General features: G+C 37.9%; 1 protein-coding gene across 1 annotated transcript in view; it reads right to left on the bottom strand.

Moving 5' to 3' along the window:
• Positions 1–1,255: 1,255 nt before the first annotated feature.
• The window catches only part of SCAF8 (SR-related CTD associated factor 8), an 81,644-nt gene continuing 75,551 nt past the window's right edge, over positions 1,256–7,348 (bottom strand). The window contains exon 21 of the mRNA XM_056487318.1: positions 1,256–2,288. The gene's annotated coding sequence lies outside the window, so the exon portion shown is untranslated. The remainder of the gene's footprint in view (positions 2,289–7,348) is intronic.

The raw sequence follows: 7,348 nt of genomic DNA, 5'->3' as shown, positions 1-7,348 counted from the left end.
TTAGCCATAGGGAAGCAATGTCCTGAAACAGTAAGTTTAGGCAGTAAGATTAGTTATTTCACAGAGGCACCTGAGGAATGGGTCCTCTATCAGTGTAAGCCAACATAAAATTAGACTGCTGATAAAAAGGTGTTCCTTCCCACCCTCTCCCCAGTGTCAGAGATGGCACTTGAGCTAAAATCTTATACAAGGATGTTTTCAGTCACACCAGGAAGCCTCTTAGGTGTGCAGCTCTTTGAGGGAGATGGTGGGAAGGTGTGAGCAGGGCAGAAGGTGAGCAGGAGCTCAGCCTTAGATGATCTGAAATTGATCAGGAAACTCCTCTGAGATGCTGCTGTCTGCCCTCATTTGTGTTTAAATGCACTAGTATGGATGGCACTGCAGTGAGCACTCCACCATCCATATGCAACTATGTCAGATGCAGGATAATAGTGACACTCAACTAAAATATTTAAAAGGTCAGAGGTGTTCTGTTGATATAATTCAGGTATTTGCTATGAGCTACCCATAGTGGGACAATCCCCTGTTATAATGCAGCATGACTAAGACAGCCTTGTCAGGACCACAGTCATTTTTGAAATGCCATGAGCAGTTTTTGCTCACACAAATTTAATTACTATATGAAGAACATTTTTATAATTTAAAATTTTGTCTTTGGAGAAGAAAATAAGAAGGAGGAAGTAAAAAGAATCTATTGGCTTTTGAACTCTGCTGTACAGCACAGCTGTGTGCTCAGCACAATATATCACACACAGCAAATTAAAGCCAGCTTAGACTCAACTTTTTTGTAGCTTTTTCCTCCAATACCTTGGCAGGATTACTAATTAATAAAGACCAGATGCCAAATACTTGAGCATGGCCTTAAATCTAGGATGCAAAGAGCCTGATGTCCTAATTGTCCCAGGGGTTCATGTGCAAATTGAATTTAAGCATCTCTTTTGATTTGTTAACATTTTGTATCTGCCCTCTAATCTGTTGTAAATAATAATACAAAGGAGAACAAGGCTCAACCATAAAAATATCTTCATTCCTAAAAATTTACCGAATCTTCTAAGCACAGCAATGAGCAGGACTCCAATTGAAGACTTGCAGATACAACATAAAAATAGAGAAAATGATGAGAAAAAAAATTTTGAATTTAGATCTTTATTATACAGGCCCAAAGCTGTGGTCACCATGCAGTTACACTGTAATGGAAATGATTTTGTTGAAAGGCTCTCACTAAACAAACGTAAAGAGACCACAGACTACAGCATTCCAAATAACTGACACTTTAATTTTTGAAAGAGCAAAAATAAATAAAGGAATGGCAAGTATGTCCTTTTCACATATGGTGGGGCATATACATATTCCTTCTTTCCTATAGCTATTCAAGAGACAAAATTAGCAAGTACTGCCCAAGAACACAGACCTTTTGTGTGATGGCTCAGCTAACTTTTAGCTGTTTCTCTCTCCTTGGATATTAGATCAAGCACACATTTAGATAGGTGCATATGCCAAAAAAAGAAATGCAACGCGGCGGGTTTTGTATTTAATTTCTACTTCCTGCCTTTTCTTTCTCCTTGTAGGACAATAACAGGAAGTAATAGGAGAGATCCAGTCAAATAAAAGCTCTAGAAGTTTTCCCTTCTAGTTTTTCATCATATTCTCATAATTTAAAGATTAATCATAAATTTTAAAAGGTTGAGGCATCTTACAAGGAATTCATCATCTCTGGAATACAGACAGCCACAGTGAAGAGCTGCACATAGACTGCACACATAGTGTTATCTAAAAGTGGTTATCTTTAAAAAAACAAAACTTTTTAAAAAATCTGTAGATCAAAACAAAGCATGTCTTATTCCCTACAGGATTTTCTTGCAACCTGTTCTTCAATTATTTGCACTAGGAGATGCTACAAATGGTATTAGTTACAATATACAATCCACTGTCATCTTCTGGTCCAGCAGAAGAACCTGTCTCTTCGATGGATGCAAAACTGTTCATCTGAGCAGATCATCCTCAACAGCACAAATATGGTCTAGAAACTCATAGAGTTGATTGCTTTAATTTATAAAATTAAACCTGCCGCAGACAGGTACTAGTGGTGTGTAACATTGCCATCCCTGGGTTCTGTAAAACGGGTACTGAGGTGCTCAGAGCCGTCTGGGAGCGCGGCGCCGGGATCCTTGTGGCACTGCAGACCCAAGGCCGATGTGATGGGATGCGTGCTAGAACGTGGGCGCGCTGCTCGCTTAGCTCTGCACAGCCCGCGCCACGGGAAGCTGCCACAACTTCCTTCATCTTGCCTGTTGACAAAAGGAACAATAACTAGTCATCACTGGTTGCTGGAGTTTCATTCCCATTTTTAAAAAGCCCTACAAATTAGACTTTTTTATTTTTATTTTTTTTTTTTTTTTTAGCCATGCAACAGCAAATGCTTCATTAAGAAAAGATCTGGGATAAATTTTACAGTCTCTCTGTTAGCCACACAATGCTTATGTGGGAGAAAGGCCTTATATCATGTGGTTCCTAAAACATTATCCATTATTTAAAAAATAAATGTCCAGTAGCTTAGTACTTTAAAAACATCAATATAATATTTTCCCTGTAAAAATTAATTCTGTATAGCAGATTTTCTGGATTAAAGTCCTGTATTGTCTCTCTCATACACTGTATACAAGATAGAGGATAAACAATCTAGAGGATTAACAAGCAATAAGCAAGAATCCAACAGGTTAATAAGTGGCATCTATGAGTTTGTTGTAGAACTATCTCTAACACATATTGGTCATGTTCATCCTGTATTGATAACATTTATAAAACCTTCATAAATGACTCATTGAACAGGCTTCACAGAACCAAGGGTCAGAACAAACCTTTACATTATCTATTGTGATTTTTCTGCCAATTATAATTTTTCCAGATAGTCCTCAGTGAAGCCCAAAGATCATCACAGACTAAGAAAGGAAAGACTAAGAATACACCTCCAATATATATCTACTGCAGAATATGTAGAAGGAGAGGCAGAGGTATCTCTGGAGGGTGATTACCCCACTCCCAAGGTAACCTCAACAAGGTGCTCATCTTTTTCCATGGACTGTAATAGGTTGAAGACCAAAATTTCTTATGAAATCTTATATCCTACCACAGATATTTGACTTTGTTCACATATTTATTTCAAAAAGACCCTTCACAAAGCCATCAGATCCTAGTAATTTTCAATCAGTACTGCTGATCAATCACTGCTTCTCCTGCAGCAAACATCATGGACATGTAGCAACATGGGCAAAATAAAAAGAAGTAGAATTGCTTCAATCTAAGCTAAATACAAAAGCCATGCAATAAATTCCAGAACCAACGCTAAGTTTTTAGTTACATACCCTGCAATGTTCTGGAGCTACACAAAATATTTCTTTTATGTATAATTATTATTCTTGCAATTATCACATAAATAGAAATCACTAAAGGAACAGAAGTAGCAGATGATGTGAGAGATCTCTTTGCTCACCCCTGACCAATGTGATACCTGCTGATGTTTGTCTAACCTATTTTTAAACACAAGCATACTTTATCTTTACTTTGTCATTTTCCACAGCCTTGCTTCCAAAATGCTTGTTTTACTCTATGAATTTATTAAGTATATATTCTAATCTTTCATCCAAGCCATCAGTGAGAATACTGAATATTACTGCAACAAGGAAAAAACACTTGAAGAACTCTACTAAATGGTGTGTCATTGAGAACTACTCTTTGTATATGGTTTCCAAATAATTTATCCACTCACGTAATGATAATTTATTCTAGCCCAGTTTCCCTAGCACACAAGTATAGTAACAACTGAAATATTTTGCCATACAGTCTTGTTCAAATAAAACTGCTAATAGGAGCAAATATATTTTAAGAAGTTTTATATAGACTTTGAAAATGGAACATTATGGACAGAAGATTCTAGGTGATAACAATTGACATCTATATGGCTACTTTTACGAAGAATGTGCTTTACTGAAATGTTGTTCAATTTAGACTAATGGAATTGTTTCACAGTCTTTTAAAATTGAGTTTTGTTCAATGAAATGTTCCACTGAGAAAACAACACATACCACTACAGTATAGAAACAAATCAGTTGCACAACTTCACAAAACTCTAGACCACAAAATTACTGTTTACTGTCCATCTTGCAAAAGATATCTTGATCAGAAACATACTGAACAAGACTGCTAAGACCAACAGGATCAGCCATATTGAGCTTTGCAAAAAAAAGGTTACCATTTACATTAATCTTTATGGATATCCAAGCCAATTCCACAAACACAGGAGGCACAGATCACTCTTCTTAACCTGGTTTGGATTATTAGCAGACTTTTTCTACTTTTCACTCTGTGATATATTTTGTCTGCACCATCTGCGTTACTCAGAAAAGTGAAATAACTTGCTCCCCAAGATGGAAACAGAGTGCCCAGTTCCTTCTGGAGTGGAGGAACTGGAGACCAGCAGAAGCTGAAATACAACACAAAGCCCACCTTCAATTACACAAAATTTGATTTGATATTTAAGGATATATCCCTCTGGAAAAAAAAAAAAGTGAGACTGACTTCCTCTGAAAAATACATGGTGACAGAGAGACAGCAGCATAAAGAGCACACACAAATACTCCCAGCTTTCTCCAGTGGAAAAGAAGGAAATAGGATAAAGGACACGTGAGCCAGCCTGACTGCTCATGATGTACAGCTTGCTGTCTGACTGCCAAAGCAGAGAGGAAATCTCACAAAAACCTGCTTTTTACAGGAAGTCAAAAGTCCTGAAGCTGAGACAAAGCAGATGCCTGCCCCTTACTGAGAACAACTCTAGAGATTATAAATTATAAAGATTTAGGAGATTTTATCAAGAATTTCAGACATACAGATACCAAAATTACTTTTGTCTTTTTTGTCAAAAGGGCTAGTATTTCTGAGGGTAAAGATTTTGCTAACAGTGACAGGGGGAAAGGGACGAACTGCTCAGCCAGAAGCACAAGTGAAAGTCCAGGCAGCAGCTTGCTCAGGCCCAAAGAGCTGATACCTTGTTGACATGGAAAGATGTGTCACGGTGATTTCCTGCCTTAAATGATCATCGTTGTTCTCATTGTAATCCACGGCAAGCAAACCCGTGATAAATGTGTGACTCGCACTGCTCAGCACTCACTGTGCTACAGACAGAGCACTCAGCTCTGCAGATAAACGCACTGCAAGAGTAAAGGGAGATGAGTCCCACGCCTTCCTTTCAAAAGGAGTCTGTATTTAAACAGTGCAACGTTCATGTGTGTGTTGGCTGATGGGGGGAAATTGGTAACAGTGTAATTAAGACTGCAGTTATCAAACAGAGATTAATAGAAAGTGCAAAACTTCCTCATTTTAGCACGTAGCATAAAATCTATGTAATTTAACTGACTTTACATTCCAGTGAAAGTTTGTGGGTAAAGACTAGATTGCTGATAATGACATAACTCAATCTATTTGTTCCTTGAGGTCAGATGTCTTAAGCTTTACACTACAGGAATGCTGATCATTGCAATACTTGAATTAAATTATGAAGCCCTTGTTCCTGATGTTAGAGAAGCCTCTATCAAGATAATAATAATGTTTGGAACGTCATATGATATTTTATATATATTGTGCTGTCATATATGAAGAGGCAGTAGGAAATTTGAAAATTATGAGGTTGTTTTCTATGACCTAAGGGGTCTTGGGGGAAAAAACTGCAGTAATGTTCAGTATTTGAACTGCTATATTATTTCTGTATCCAGATACAGAAGATTCTTATATACTACATTTTTAAAACAAATTGAAAGGCAAATATTAAGTATTGGAATATTTCTAAGTGTCTTGATATCAAAAAGTTATTTGGGATATAAGTCTAAAGAGAAGTTACAATGTGCTAAATTTATACTTAATTTACAATGGATAACAAAGTCTCTAAACCTTTAGAGAATTTATTTAGAAGTGTATTTTAAAATTAACAAGAATCTACTAGCTTAACAACCACCGTACTTTTAAAAAGTAGTGTATACTTTAAACACAAGCAGTGTATAATTTAAAACAATTTAAAACCATTAGAAAAAGATCCTATGTAACACAATTTAAAAATCTGAAGAACTTCCAAAGCTTTTCTGCACTAAATATGGTGGTGTATGTGATATCAGTTAGAAATGAACAGTCCAGTGGTTCACTGCATTCTGGTACATTCTGGTACACTGTAGGTAATATGAGATCAGGATACCAAATGATAATCCAGTTGCCAATCCTCCAAAATACAGGCTGGCAGCAAGTAACCTGGCACCAAGTAACTTTAAGGGAGTGGGTGAGTTCTGGGCTGAAGAAAGAATTTCACAGCAGTTTCCCTGCTGTGTGACTGAGAATGCTTGTACTGCACTGCACAAGACAACAACTGTAGCCCCCTCTGACCTTTTTACTTTCTTCCTTTCAGGTAATCTGTACCTGGTGTTTCTCAATCCATATGTATCTTCTGTCAGCAAGAATTCTGTAATATGAACAATATTATTCTTACAGCTGTGCAAACTTTGGCCAATTCAGTCCCTGGCTTTATCAAATCCAGTGTTATCAGCTCCAGAGTGTCTCGTGAGCTCCATGATGTGATGTTTTCCTGTGAAGCTTCTCCTTCTGAAGGGAGTTGTTCATGCATGAATAGTTTTCATATTTTAGTTATTTTTTCTATGCTCATAGATGAAAAAGTGAAAAATGTGATTTTTAGGTGCTGATAGGCTCAGAGGAATCTGAGAAAAGCAGAAGATAAAAGGTTTCTAGAGCCTTTATTTTAAGATTACACTGTTTTCAAGCCAGTCTCATAATTTTGGAAGGCACAATTTTTGAATATTTGGCATTTGCACGACAAGAAACATCCAAATATACTGTCTTCCAGCTTTGCTGGCTGATGTAGTTATCCTGCCCTGCCTTGCCATGATGGAGAGAAAGATTTAAGTTTGTTTGGGGGTATGCCTACACACTTACATGACTGAAACTTGATCATGAGCCAACTCTTGACATACTTGCTAGAACACTTCATCTACATTCAAGCCAAACAGTGCTCATTGGTGTGGCTACAGAACGGCAGACGGTGTGAGCTGGAAACTGCAAACAACACTTCAAGGTGTTAATGAAGAACAGCCTCAATCTCTCCGCAGCTGAGCCCGACTGCGGGAATGCTTCTGGTTTGCTCAAGGCAAAGGCACCTCCATAAACACAGCAGGGGCGCTTCACGCGAGCCATTTTGGTGTGCTGAAGCTGCGAAGCTGTGAGACAAGCTCGGCTGCTGGTGCCGAGAGCTGGCAGGCATGGCCAGAGCATCCCCACAACAGCCACGGGCTCCGTG

Source organism: Oenanthe melanoleuca, chromosome 3, assembly GCF_029582105.1.
Source record: "Oenanthe melanoleuca isolate GR-GAL-2019-014 chromosome 3, OMel1.0, whole genome shotgun sequence".
Classification (NCBI taxonomy): Eukaryota; Metazoa; Chordata; class Aves; order Passeriformes; family Muscicapidae; genus Oenanthe; species Oenanthe melanoleuca.
Note: the sequence above shows the minus strand (reverse complement) of the source record. Positions and strands in the feature narration are given on the sequence as shown.